At 37.9% G+C, this 14,924-nt stretch overlaps 1 protein-coding gene across 4 annotated transcripts in view; it reads left to right on the forward strand.

Annotated features, from left to right (window-relative positions):
• The first annotated feature begins 1,270 nt into the window (after positions 1–1,270).
• Positions 1,271–14,924, forward strand: part of LOC150082147 (paired box protein Pax-6-like) — a 66,983-nt gene continuing 53,329 nt past the window's right edge. For all 4 annotated transcript variants that reach the window (XM_090379134.1, XM_090379135.1, XM_090379136.1 and 1 more), the window contains exon 1: positions 1,271–1,536. The gene's annotated coding sequence lies outside the window, so the exon portion shown is untranslated. The remainder of the gene's footprint in view (positions 1,537–14,924) is intronic.

Consider the following 14,924-nt stretch of genomic DNA (forward strand, 5'->3'; position numbering starts at 1 on the left):
TTTTCATCAAATAAAAAAATATATATATATTTTTTTATCATATAAACTCTTTATGGGTGGCCCCGTGCCCGTATATTTTCCTCTGTGCGCTGCTCGTGCCATTAGTTCATCGTTCCTGTATATACAGATCATAATGAATAATAACAGCGTTGTGTCACTCAATATCCTTTCTATCCTTTCACTATTTGATAATTAATTAATTCATAACATATTTTGATAAAGAAATCTTACTCTACAAATATTTTATTGTTCCTATCTATTTATATAGAGGATAAATAATAATTTATTCGGATAATACATCTAAACTGCGGGATAAAACTGAACACACCCTTTAAGAAATCACATATTCATATAACGTGTATTTCGCTATTGTTTATTTTTGCGTATTGCGGGTGGCGCCCTCTAGCGGCGAACAAGACACAACGTTGCGAAGTGTAAGCGTTTGAACATCGGAAGTATCAAATCAATTGTCACTGCGTTAAACGTTTCGAGTCATTTTATCATAAAACAAGAAGGATTAGCGAGTTGCCACGGCAAAACCACTTTCGTTCTGCCACGATCCTTTTTAGCACTCCGAAGCACGATCGCTTGCTTTAGCAGAAAATCTCCTAATACGTGTCACCAGACCGTTCAGAGGTGCTCGCATGGAAAACCTAATTGCACATCCCCTTAAGCCCCACACTCTCGCTTTATTTATAACTTAATAAGGGAAGAATGAAGCCTGCCCGGCTGTCAACTCTGGCTATTACATGCGTTTTTTGCTCTTGTGGCTCGAAGATAATCGACGCGATCAAAACACTTGCAGTTCACTCCCCTCCCCCTCCCCCTCCCTGCTTCTGTCTGTCTCTTACGTCGACAGTTCTTGAACTCGCACAGCTTTCAGGAGTGCACGAGCAGAGTGTGATACGCAGCTGAGGACCCTGTTTCTACCCTCCCGACAATTCTCTCTTCATGCAACCGAAGACAGAATGAATACTTTTCTTGAACAGACACACACACTCCACCGCCTCCCGTCGCACACAGCGGCACTGTCGACAGCTGGTTGTTCCGTAAAGTAGGCGTGACTTTGGGGTGTTTCTGTGGGCGAGGTCTCAAACGTCATTGGTCCGTTACATTAATCCGATTGCTCACTGGTTCGGAAGAGCTGATTGCACACACGGTTGCGTGACGTCATGGTTGGCAGGCAGTTTATTGGCCGTACAATAAGTTACGTTCTCAGGCGCACACTACACGGGCGATTATCTTCCCCGAGAACGGCGAACGAAGCCGATACAGCCACTGGGACCGCTACGGGGAAAGTGTGGGTGCCCTTCATCGTTTGGGGTCGCTAGCCCTCTTTGCCTACTAGCCCGCACTTATAGCTGTAGTCAAGTGGTAGCCGGTGCAGCGACTGTGGTGCGCAAAACCTTGGCCGCAGTGTCCAGTGACGCGGTATTTTGTCAAGATTGGGGTGACTGATACGGCTGCCGCCTAACACCGACGGAGACACGGACAGCCAGTGGAGGGCGTTCCGGCCCATCGGAGGTGAAAAATTGGGTGAGTGGATTATGTGATAACAGTCTTTCTTTTCATTGTCACCATTCTTTCAAGTGATACAGTCGGTCATAGTTAGTTAGGCAGCTCGTAAATGAACTATTCTGTCTTTCCCCCTCTCCCATGCTCCGCCCCCAACTACTTGCTTCTATGGTTATAAAACTGAAAAGAAACTTTTCATACTAACTGTACTCACTGGAAAGTTGAATAAACTACAAACAGCGTGAAAAATTAAAGAATTACAGACGTTAAATTGATTTTGGGGGAAATTCATCCTTTTTACACGTGTGTTAGAGATGACTGAACAAAACAAAGAAGAACAATGAAAACAGATTTAATTCGAACTGCTACGTCACATACCCTCGACACCCCTTAAATATGTGACATCAACTATTTCAAGTTAAATTTTATATTCTTATCAATGGTGTTTAATGATATTTTAAAACTTTTATTTTAGTTAACTATTGATTTCATACATTATATATCAATTCAACAATCATTACCTTTTAATTAATAAAGTTTAAAAAATAATTAAAAAGTATTATATGTTTATATAAAAATTTCAGATATTTGATTTATCTATCAATATGACAGAAAAGTTTTAACATTCTATATGCACGGAAACCATCTTTAAGATGTTTTTGAAACAAGAAGTTCAACTTTCAAGTGAGAAGTTATATTAAAAGGGAAGAAATAGGCTTTGACATATACTAGTGGTTTCAAAAGTATAGGTAACATAGAATTACATACTAAGTTTCTAAAACTAATAGAAGTGCAAAAATGAATATTGTGTAAAAGATTAGAAAATTTTAAATCTCTCCTGCACATTAATACGAAGAAAGGTAAGAAGGACCTGAAAATAAAAGCTTTCATTCTTAAAACTGTATAAAATATGAATAATAACTGAACATCTATCCCTTTTGCTATTTTAAACCAAAGTAGGTAATAGAAAAGAGAAGAAAAAAGTGGTTTACTAGATCTACAAAATAAAATAGATTTATCATAAGAATGAACTTTTGTTTTGCCTACCTTTTACAGAATCATTTAAAATCATGTAGTAGATGGCGCTAGTGTATCGTACTAACAAATACAAGGAAGAATCATTGGGTAAAGTTAGGATCTGATAATTACAGAATCTTGTACCACATCAATAGAATTAATTTGTTTTAACCATTGGGAATATAAATTGAATTAATTCAGAAACTTCAAGCACTGGTTGAAGAGATATGGTTTAATGGCTGCTTTTCATTTCCAACCCCCCCCCCTTTTAAATTAGTACAAAATAAATTCGAGTTTATGAAGACCTTGGAGACCTTTGGGAATGTACTGTCATATTTAAGTGTGATATTAACATATGATTTCCATAATGATGAGAAAAATCCTTCTGAGTTACTGCAGTTAAGAGAATCTTCTTTTTTATTCTATTGATGATGAAAATGATTACTATTAGTAAAGCAGAATGATGCCAAAAACGAGTTTTTTCTACATTAGCCAAAAATAATAAATAAAATAATAATACAGATAATTCGCACAACTTTCAGGAGTGCACGATGCAGATTGTGATACGCAGCTGAGGACCCTGTTTCTAAAGCACCCAGCTTGAAGATTATATTGCTTGAAAATTACATAACTGCTTGAAAATTAGATTCACCACGTTGGAAAGCAACTTATGTTCAAACCTGCTGCTGAGAGGGACCTTCAGGAGATCTTGTCTTACTTAAACTGTCTCTCTTAAGAGAGACAGTTAAAGTAAGACTTGAAGATATTCTAATTTTAACTATAATTTTGTTTCGAATAATAATCATAGAGGAGGTTATTTCCTTTATCCAAACTCCGAACAGCATGCTGTGTTTTATTTCCTTCTTTTCTTTTCTTTTTTTTTAAAGAACAGCATGTTAAATTAAAATCGTAAGAAATCAATTTCTAGTATTTCTGATTACCATTTGAGCTGGTTACTTGGAAAAATTCGTCTCCAACAGAAATCCAATCAGAGAATTCTAACAATATATGAATCTGCAGGAATTAAAAAAAAAAGGGGAGCTTTTTGAACTCCATCTTATATATATTCTTTTGATGAAGTAAAAAAAAAAAAAAAAAAACTGATTCCAACCATTTCAAAGGCTCGTGTTCTGCCCACATTATTAATTTTAAAAATAGGATAGGTTCTTGGATACTCAGGAATTTTTCTGATCGAGATCAATTGATAAATCTGCAAATAAAATTACCGGGATAGTGTTGGTTGCTAGGCAACAAGCAGTCTCTCTGTAATGTACTTTTAATCTTGTAGCAGGAGGTTGTAAAAGATGTTGCGCGGATGCTTAAGTTAACTCCAGTAAAATGTCCATAGTAAATGAGACCAACCTTCCTTTTTACGTGGTCTTCGAAGATCTTCGTTATTAAAGAAGGAAAGAAGGTTTCTTTCTTTTTGCTTTCTTTCTTATATACTTATATTTTAAAGAAAGGTTTCAGAAATCAGAGTTCACTAACCTTTATATTAATACTGCGGTGTCCACTTTTCTCTCCCACCTCGGTTGTGTTTATTAGAAAATAAATGATCAATCTATCTATCTATTGATATTTGATTTTATGATTAATATTTATTGTATTTTTTTATTAATTTGCTTAAAATCTAATTAGCAACACAGTACACCTTTTTCTAGAAAACTTAGGATGAATATATATTTCAATTTCTGACTTATACAAGATTTTGCAGTTTTCGAATCCAATAATTTTAAACAAAATTTTAATTTTTTTTTTAAATTTAAAACAAATTTTAAGCAAACATTAAATAATTTTTGGAGATCCTTTTGTGTGTGCTGAAATCTGTATAAATAAATACAGTACAAATATTGATTTCGGTCCTTAAATCAATGGTGTTAATAATACCACAATGTTCAGGAATGTTCAATGAAGTACCGAAATGTACTTCATCTTACATTTGCGGGATGAAAATAAAAATTATTGAACTTACACTTCTGTATCAAACATATAACGTCTACCTTTTTTCTAGGTTCTTTGTTTTCTAGGATATTTATTCCCAAAATAATGCAGTTAAATGTACAAAACTGTGCAAAGCATTTGTACATTGAATGTACAAATGCTTTGCACAGTTCAATGAAATGAAGAAATCCTGACTCAGATATACTTGTAACGTCTAGTAATATTAGTTCAGTCAGTATTTCCCAACCCTAGTTGGTGCTGCCATCTATTTATTGTTTTTTTTTTCCCGTTTGAATGAAATTACTAATTACTCTTGTATACATTCTCACGTTATGTTATTATAATGGTGCAACGTCGATTATCCGGAACGTCGATAATCCGAATCCGATCAATTTGCACCAATCAGAGTGTTTAAACAATAAATCAAATTTCACTTATAGAAAATGAATTTGATTCACTTTATTTTGCTAATAATAAATAGTAAAACACTGTACATCGCTTTTAGCTCATCTACAAAAGTGTTTGTTGATTTTCTAAGTTCTGTTTGCAGATAATCGAAAACTGAAGTTGAAAGAAATTACCGGCTATCCCGTGATTGGACTATTATGTCTTTCACTGATCATTTATCCAACCAACCAAGAAATAAGAATTATAAGTAAAATGTAAATAGGAAAACAGAGATATCTTATGTTTATTATCCGATACCACCAAGGAGATAAGAAATCAGAGTTAATGAGCAGGAACCGCAGAGGCTTTTATGCTTTAAGGAAAGGAATCTCAGGCATCAGAAGGAAAGGTATCTTAATTGATTGAGTCACATATTGATGTGATTTACCAGCTCAGCTATAGTGTGAAAAAAAGGACCATTAAAAATTCCTCCCTTTATGTTCGGGGTTCGAACATAACCAATTTGCACATATTATGGATGGATAACAATCATTGTACTACCTGAGAGGTAGTACAGTGAAAAGTTACCTCTGGAAGGTCCGATGGTTCTCACAAAAGGAATTTATGTTACAGATTTAAGTTAATCGATTTGGTGGTAGAAGAAAGGGATCGCGAAGCAAAGAAGATCCTCTGCGGGTGGGGATGAAATATGTATCTCGTTTTATCTTCTTCATTTTCAACTTATTGTCTTAATTATCTTTATTGGGAAAATAAATAAATGAAAAGATCTACAAGAATAGAAAAAGGCTTAAAGCGAAGGATCGTTTAAAAGCGAAAGCCCTCTTTAAACGATGCCCTCAGCAATGGCTTCTGTAGTCTTTTTATTGGTTTTATACGGTAAGTATTAAAGTACTTTTAGGGTGTAAAACTTTGATCGTAAGGTAATTTACAGCCACGTTCTTTGATTCTGTCCACGAGAGATGCAATTCCACTCTTTTATTGTGTAAGAGTAAAATCACCTTAACTGATACTCCCTTTCTCTTTGCGAGGATCCGATACCAATCATTTTCTCAACTCGAGAAGATTCCCAGACAGGTCCGGTCAGGTCAAAGAGACCCGATAACCATCATCTTTCCTCCTTCTTCGCCACATAAAAATCCTAATGTCTGCCCACTCACACAAGCAGTATGATTCGTTATCTATTATTTTTGGCGAGAGCTTCTTGACTGTGCTTTAGGTACATTGCCAATAATCCAAACGAATGCACTTTGCTTACGGAATTTTAATGCGCAATCATAGAGCCTCCCCCCTCCCCTTTCCCCCCGTATCGTTTTGAATCTCCATTACAGGGAAGGAGAGCAAAACCATTACCATCACAGTTTCCGAGAAAAGAGCGTGGCAGGGTACAGTAGGGGTGAGGAGGAAAGGGGGGGTCGTGTAGAATGGCACGCGCCAGAAATCGATGCAATAGTAATCATTTACGAACGCTGTCGGAAGAGGAATTAATGTATACATAATGATTTTTGTCCGGACGTTCAGCATGTAGTTTCATTCTTCCTATCTCACTCTCCATCTCTTTCTTTCTCTCCTTCATTCGTTTATCCCGTAATGGGTTGCCATTATTTTAATGTAGTTATCTATATGGCGTACACAGTCCAATGGGTTTCTCAGTGTGTTCGAGAATGCATGCAATCTTTCTAATGCCCCATCTCTACATCGGGGGCGTTAAAAACAAGTTTCTGTCTCTATCATTCTCTCCGTGTCTTCGTCATGTCATAGAGGGGAAAGTGCACATCTCGTTGTGGCTACTGACTGAAGCGCTCATTGGGCTCGGGGGAAATAAGGCAGGACACAGGTCAATAATTTGGTGTCGCTGAAGCGTGTTCAAACCGGGAGACGTTAGCAGAAGTCTCCTGTTTTGATTGCATCTCTAGCTGCTCGAAAAACCCAGAAAAGAAAGAAGGGAGGGAGGGTGGGTGGGAGGAAGGGAAAAAATTGCCTCTTCCAAAAGTCGTTAAGATCGCTCTCTCTCTCTCAGCCGTTTTACCTCGTGCCCCGGGATTCCTCGGTATGTTTCCCCGACAGCCAATGCTCGCAGGGCCTAGTTTCCCCGCTACCGCTATTGGAATTCGCTGCAGCGTTCTAAACTGCGGTTTGCGTTGCTTGGATGCTTCTCTCAACGGATGGTTGAATTGAGTCGAGTTTTCATATGTTTCCTGTATCCGTGAGCAATAAGGTGGCGTGAATGATTCTTTAGTTAAACGTATCTCATAACCTCCCCCCCCTTCCATTTACTCGTGTAGTGTTTGTTAGTTAGGGGTCATCGAAGGTTTTTGGGGGTCACTTGGCCTTTACTATTCTCCAATGGAACCATAAATGGCATACAAAATGGAAGTTATGAAAGGTTCACGCATTTTCTTTCAATCTCTTATAAAGAAATCATTTATTATAGAAAAAGGTGGTTTTTAATTATCCAGTTTTTTTATTAAGTAATTCTTAAAAATTCTGAAATTCTTCTTCTTTTTTATTTTAATTTTTATGTTATATATAACGTTATGTTAATTACATCATCGAGTTAATGATCGTTGGAATGAATCAAATAGCGTATTGAGGTCACTTGAGATATGCTCGGTATTGAACAATGCAGCCACTTATGAGAAAAGGTCAATTATTATTTTCATCTTTGATGAGCACAAAAGATGCTTTTCAAATCGATTTAAAAATTACAAAAACCAAGTCCTCTCTTTCTTTCTTTCTTTTTAATACGTTCTAAAGTTAACGAAGTAGCGTTTTTACGCAAATAAATGAGGTGGGTGTGGCTTGGTGATTGTTTATAATTTTCAAAAGGATTCTTGCTTAAGAAACACATGCTCAGATCTGTCTTGGGTAAGGAACAGGCATCAAGAAGAGCTTCTTAAACGAGGTTATATCAGAGAAGGGTCGTGGGTCTTCGCGTTGAGCTTTATATTCGTTAAAAGAGGCCCATTAGTGCAATTATACTACTGGAATTTATCGTTAATTCGCCAAATAGATCGGAGGAGTTTAAGACTAGCCATTTTAACAACAATATTATCATCAGCTGTATTTAGCGGTCACGTGGAATCGAACCACGTCAAACGAAACGCGTGTACTACTGCACTTCCGTTGGACCACCTCGACTATGTTATTCTTCCGCTCTTCTCTCCAAAGAAACCCCCCCCCCCTGTTAGTTAGTACAGTAGGTACGATCGCTGTTCCTCTACATTGCCAATAACCTTATTTGATTATATTTAATGGTAATGATTCCATGGCTATTAAAAAAACGGACGAGTTGTTTTACAAAACTTATCTTCAAACTACGCAATTTAATTCGAAAGCGTTTTGGTTTTATATCAACATTCTGAATTTTTTTTGCGTGTATATTTAGTTGGTCAAAAAGGGAACACTATGTACATTGATCCCCAGAAAGAAATGAAACTATGCGTTTGGAAAGTCCCCTTAATTCCACCCCCTACAAACCGACGGATTTGATGACACCAAATCTCGAACAGTTCTTTTTAGTTCTCCAGTTTTGTGTTAATACATCTGGATCTCCTTTTGTTTAATGGCCTGATTCCAGATCAAGGCTTCGGGGAGGTCAATGAAGAGATCAAATTCGCTAGCCGTTGCCAATCCACTAATTTTGGAATACTTCAATGAGAAATTCCTACAGTTCTACTGTTCTTGTATTCTCTGTGTCTTGTAAACTCTTCTTGCTCTATTGTTGCTGTCCTGGACAGAACGAAAACAAAATTTAATTTGTACGTGCAAGAATTTTTGGTAAAACTACCAGGAAAAGTTCACAGGCTTAATATCATTTCTGCATCCTTTAATAACAAATCAAGGCCGATGTGGTTCGCTGTTGTAGTCATGGAGGCGTCTCGTTCCTGTGACCGTTTTCGAAGTGATTTCTTTGGCGAACAGTCCACAGACCCATCCACTCATTGGTCTACACGCCTTGATGGGATTCTCAATTTTGGTCTCTCCTTGAGGGAACTAATTTCAACCAACTTTTTCTTCCCCTAGCGTAATACCATATTCATTGGCGGTACTGTTAAGGTATTCCTTGACAGGATAAGGTACTCAAGGTACAACCCAGTCAGCGGGCCGGGTCGTACTTTAAGTGGCTTGCGCAGTCTCAGAAAATTTCCAACGCTCCCTTTCGACATAAAAGACATCGCTGATCTAAGTCTAACAAGGAACTGAACACGTGATACGATAAACAAAAGATGAATCTGCTCATCAGTGAGCAATCAGGGCAGAAAAAAAGGCAAACGGACAATAGAAATACAAATACTTTGCACACTTTGGCTGGTCAGTTTAGAGTTACGAAACCTAACATCTGGCATACATTCCACAGTGCTGTTTGTAGACTTCATAATTGAAAAAACTGCTGGGAAAGGTACAATCGATCCCAAATTAGGTCCATATCTCAATAGGTAGTGACCCGACACACCACTGTACTGTTGTTTATGAAGCTGATGTCCTTTCTTGATCTCCTTTTTTATGTGTGGATGACATTTGGGCAAATTTTGATTGATCTATTTCCAGACCAACTGATGAAAAGTTGGCCTCAAGAAGTTAGGTTTAACGGACTACCTTGGCTTTGATTATATTATTGGCACTTTAGTACAGTGTGCAGATTGGATTATTTCGTTTCCTTGCCTTGGTGGACCTTGATGATGACTTTGGAGGCTCAAGATTATCGGCACAGCAGAAGTTGGGACTGAGTCGAGGAAAGGCTACAATCCAGTCGCAAAATAGGGAAGCCGAGAGGAATCCACCCTGCGGAATTCTTCTGGATGCTAAAGCCATGTAATGAAGATTATGGGTTACATCGAGTTTCCCTATTCTCAGAATTACCTCAGTAATGAAGAGAACAATGCCTGAAATGAAGTGATTTTTGAAATGCGGACTTACCTGTGATGGCCATGTTGTCAAAGGCTGCTTTGATGTCCAGAAATATTAAGAGTACATCCAGTTAAGAATTGAAGTTAATTGTTGTTGAATTTCTAGACATGATATCAAGGAGATTCGTCACAGACCTCTCCTTCATTACTTATAGTGTATAGGTATGGGCCTATGACCAAAGTAGTGACGAACCTCCACTTATGTACACGTATTTCAGGAAACTCTTCTGGACTGTGCAATTTTCTCCTCCATAATTTGAAATTGGCGATTCCGTTTCATTATCAGATACACCACTCTTTCTCTTTTATAAGAAATGTGATCCTGATGATCGTTCGTGGTCCTGAATCTTCTATATGCACTTCGCTTGCTGTTAAAGGCAATTTCGTCTCCTTATTAAACCGTGTCTTGGACCTGATGATATACGAATTGCCTTGGAGGTTCTTACCAAGGCACCGCGATTTTGTCATCAACTGAATTATCAAAGAATCTTAATTCTTCGTTTAGAATTCTAGACGATCTAAAAAGAGTGTATTTTTAGTAATGTTCCTCTCCCTTTAGTCAGCCATTATGCATATCAGAATGTCCTTAGAAAGAATATTTTGAATTGAATGTAGATTTTTGTCCAAACCATGTCCAAAGTAGGCGAGTCGCGGTTTCTCCGTCGCAGCATCCCCCCCACCTCACAGACCTAAGCGTCCATCTAAACCCCCTCATTCACACCCTATAACTAATCCACTTCGCGTCCCTTGAAGGCAGTTAATTTATGCTGGCTAATATGGGGACAGGGGGAGGTGAGTGCAAGCTCTCCTAAGCTCGTTAGGATAATTAAATCAGCAAGTAATACCTACCGCACCCCTGGGAAAAGGGACTGACAGGAATGGATAGGCAGGAAACAGCATTAACTTTAGAAAACCACAATGGATTCCCCACAGAATTAAGTACGAGTGTAACCCAGCAAAGGAAACATTTTCCCCCCTTTTTGCAATGGCGTGTTGTTGATTTTCACACCGATGGAATGAGAGATAGTAAATAGTAAATTCTTTACTCAGGTCTAGTGCTTTTTCGCATATAAGTCTCTTTCAAAAAGAAATTTTTTGTGGTTTATTTTGCAAGCGCGCAGTAATCTGGTGTGGGGACTTCATAAATAACCTTCCACCAAAATGTACATTGTCAATTATTCGTTCAATAAAGTTTAAGAAGAATAAAAGTTCCCAAACACGAAGCTTTCATTTGCTATTCCAGATATCCTCGCGTATGGTCGATTCTCTGTTCTTGAACAACGCGTTCTCTCCAGCCTATCAACAAAACGTTTCCTTAATTATCTCTGTGTGGAAGTTCTTCTCAGCTACGCTCTCCTAAATTTGATTATACCTGAAGTTGTTCGTGAGTTGGACATCCTGGTGGACCAATGTCTAATTTAGTTTTCTACTTGTATCTCCGATAATTAAGAGCAATTCTTCTACTACATATTTTCCGCTGTCTTAATTAAATTTATCTTAACGAATTGCATGGGCAATTAGCAGCTTTTGGTGGCAATGTGATAGATGCGTACCTTATGGGTCGCTTTCTCTCTCTCTCTCTTCAATTCCCTGTACTTATTATAACATTCTCCCAGGCCTCTCTTTATTGCAAATCTCAAAAAGGAGAAATGCGATATTTGTGGACTTTTTTCTTTATTTTTTATTAGATTTATAGGGAAATTTATATATAATATCTGTTACTATTTTTACAGTAAGAAAGAGGAAGAAGTAAATCAGAAAAAAAAAAAACAAAAACTCACTCAGCTAGATAATGCAAGGTCAAAATCTAGTTGCAATATGTCATGCCAAGAAACCTCTCAAGATAATATCAAGAGAATTATATGCTTTTCTTGACCCAATATGTAATAAGATAAACATAAAGGAATAATCCTAATATGACCTATAAAATAAGACGTTTTTATGACAGACTCTTGAGAGCTGGTGATTAATTTTACAATTCAAAAGAATTGTTTTAAAAATAAAAATAAAATGTACATTTGTTTACAAAAAAAAAATAATTCCTGTAATTTAAAAATAAAAAGTATATAGCGAATGAATAAAAAAGCTTGTCCACTGCAGGATGAAGGCCTTTCCACCAACTTTCCAGTTCCTTCTGTTTTGTGAAATGGCCATCCATTTACCCACGAACTCTTGAATTTCATCTGTTCATCTCCGTTGTTGTCTTCCGGGTTTTCGTTTAGCTCCTCTTGGATACCATTCTGTTATTTTCTTGGTCCATCTGTCATCATGTCTTCCAGCTATGTGTCCTGTCCAAGTCCATTTCAGTTCTTTAGTTCTAATAAGAATGTCCTTTACTTGAGTTTTCTGCCTAATTGATGTGTTTCTCTTCTTATCTAACTGTCTGATTCTCAGTATAATTCGTTCCATTCTTCACTGTGTAGTTCTCAGTTTCTCTTCCATTCTTTCGGTGAGTGCCCAAGTTTCACTTCCATAAGTCATAGTGGGGAGTATACATTGTGCTGCCACTTCATCAGGTACACCCCTGCTGTGCACAAAAATGGTTTGTTCCACAACGTTGCAAGTCACATGACCACAGTTGTGGATATAAATGCAGCAGAACAACCTTTCTAGTATCATTTAAGCACCACAGCTTCAAGGGTGTATCGATAATGGTGCAACGAACAGAAAACATCTTCTCAACGGCACCCCTGTGGAAGAAAATCGCTTGTTGATGAGAGAGGTCAGAGGAGGATGGCTAGAATTGTGCAAGCAAACAGACGGGCCACATTGTCGCACATCACGTCAGAATACAACCTTGGTGCGCAGAACAAAATATCGCAACGGACCACTAGTTTCGCTTTGTCGTGAATGGGCTACAAAAATGGGCTACCACATCGCGTTCCTTTGTTATCAATAAAGAACAAGAGAGCACGCCTCCTGTGGGCACAGTAACACCAGCACTGGACTATCGAGGATTGGAAAACAGTTGCTTGGTCTGACGAGTCGAAGTTCCTGGTGCATCATATTGATGGAAGGCTCAGAATTTGGAGAAAACAACATGAATTCATGGACCCGTTATGTCTGACGACAACTGTGCAAGGCGGTGGAGGCAGTGTTATGGTGTGGGGAATGTTTTCTTGGCACACGTTGGGTCCATTGATACCCATAGTCTGAATGCCACATCGTACCTAAACATCGTTGCTGACCAAGAGCATCCGTTCGCGTGTTGACAGTTTATCCTCAGTCAGATGGTTACTTCCAGCAGGATAATGCGTTGGGTCACCAAGCCCGAATCACTAGGTTCCAGGAACATGGCAATGACTTTTCTTTGCTATAGTGGCCCGCTCAGTCTGCGGATCTCAACCGTATTGAACATCTTTGGGATGAGCTGGAAAGAGTTGTTCGCCGCAGGCCCACACCTCCGTCGAATCTCAAGGAACTGCGTGACACACTTATGTCTGCATGGTACTCCATTCGTGCACAACGTTTTCGGCATCTTGTTCAATCCATGCCTAGACGAATTCAGGCTGTTTTGAAGGCTAAAGGAGGCTCAACACGCTACTAGGTAGTTGTATCTAATAAAGTGGCAGTGCAGTGTACATTGGTTCATTATTTTACGTTTCAGACAAACTGGGATATTGCTTCTCAGTATGCGACTATATTTCTCGAATGCTATCGACCTGAAATTTATCCTTCTCTTCACTTCCAGCCATTTATCATTATTACAGCTAATAACTTGTCCCAGATAAGTTTATGACTCCACCTTTTCAATTACTGCTCCTTCAATCATTATTTCCCTTTCCGTGGCATACTTGTTCATCATTACTTTTGTTTTAGCCATATTCATCTTTAGTCCAAAATCCTTACTAACTGTGCATAACTGATTAAGATTTTCCTCTAATTCTTTGGGATCGTGGCTTATGACCACAATGTCATCTGCAAATCGTAAATGGTTTAGGTACTCTCCATTCACATTGACTCCTTTCTGCGACCAGTCTAATCTTCTGAAAGCTTCCTCAAGGGCAGCAGTAAACAGCTTCGGAGATATTGTGTCTCCTTGTCGAACTCCTTTCTCGATTTTAAATTTGCTAACTGTCTTTGTCTAGTCTAATAAAAGAGGTAGCATTCTCACATATTTTCTTCAAAATCATAGTATATGGGGTATCTATGCCTTGTCTTTCCAGTTCCCGAAACATTGCCTTATGCTGTATGGAGTCAAATGCCTTTTCATAATCCACAAATGCCAGGCATAATGGTGTTTTATATTCATTTGCTTTCTCCATTAGCTGTGATATTACGTGAAGGTGATCCATAGTTCAGAATCCTGTCCTAAAGCCAGCTTGCTCTTTCAGTTGATTCTCATCAAGTATTCTTTTGTTACGTTTATGACTTCCATTAAAAATTTTAATCTTGGAAGATCTAGTAGAGTTTTTACAAAATGAATGTTAGCTGGATAATTGGTCAATATCGTGTTTCCAATTGAAATGCGATTGATGTTTTTAAATAATTCTTCTAGACAAGGATGCTACCACCAAAGGCCATGGTACACCAATGTGTCCTAACTGTCACTCCAAGATAAACAGAAGCTAAATATTAATAATTACAGTGTCCATTACGATAAAATTCGCCTGAAACGAATAATGCAATTTAAGCTAAAACATTACACCATAATTATGCGCGAATCTCTTTTCACTTTGAGGTTATACATTCCCATAAAAACACTTGATAAACAAGAGAGAGAGAAAACCGTATTGGTTTTGTTTCGAAATATTTACCTAGGAACACAAGAGGGACTTGGTGAACGCGAGTTGTTTAGATCTAAATTGCTTTCAAGGAAGCTAAATAAACAGAACTCTTCAGAGATTATATCGAGAAAAGGTACCAGACAGTGGCTAAGTGTTGAAAGACTTTTAAAGCTAAGTCTTCTCAAAAACTTGATAAAAGATCTACTGAATTAGGAAATATTTTCGAAGATATCGTAATAATAATAAATTTATCGTTCTCTTTTGGGTGTTATCTCGATTTTCTTACTGTAAGAATAATGGTGAATGCCGAGGAAACCTATCATTTGAAGCGACTTCGAAATGTCACCACTGAAAAAGCAAACACTCTGGTTACGCTATATTGACACTGGATCCAATGGAAGGGGACAAC

The sequence above is a fragment of the Mastigoproctus giganteus genome, chromosome 8 (genome assembly GCF_048544385.1).
Source record: "Mastigoproctus giganteus isolate SK-2022 chromosome 8, ASM4854438v1, whole genome shotgun sequence".
Classification (NCBI taxonomy): domain Eukaryota; kingdom Metazoa; phylum Arthropoda; class Arachnida; order Uropygi; family Thelyphonidae; genus Mastigoproctus; species Mastigoproctus giganteus.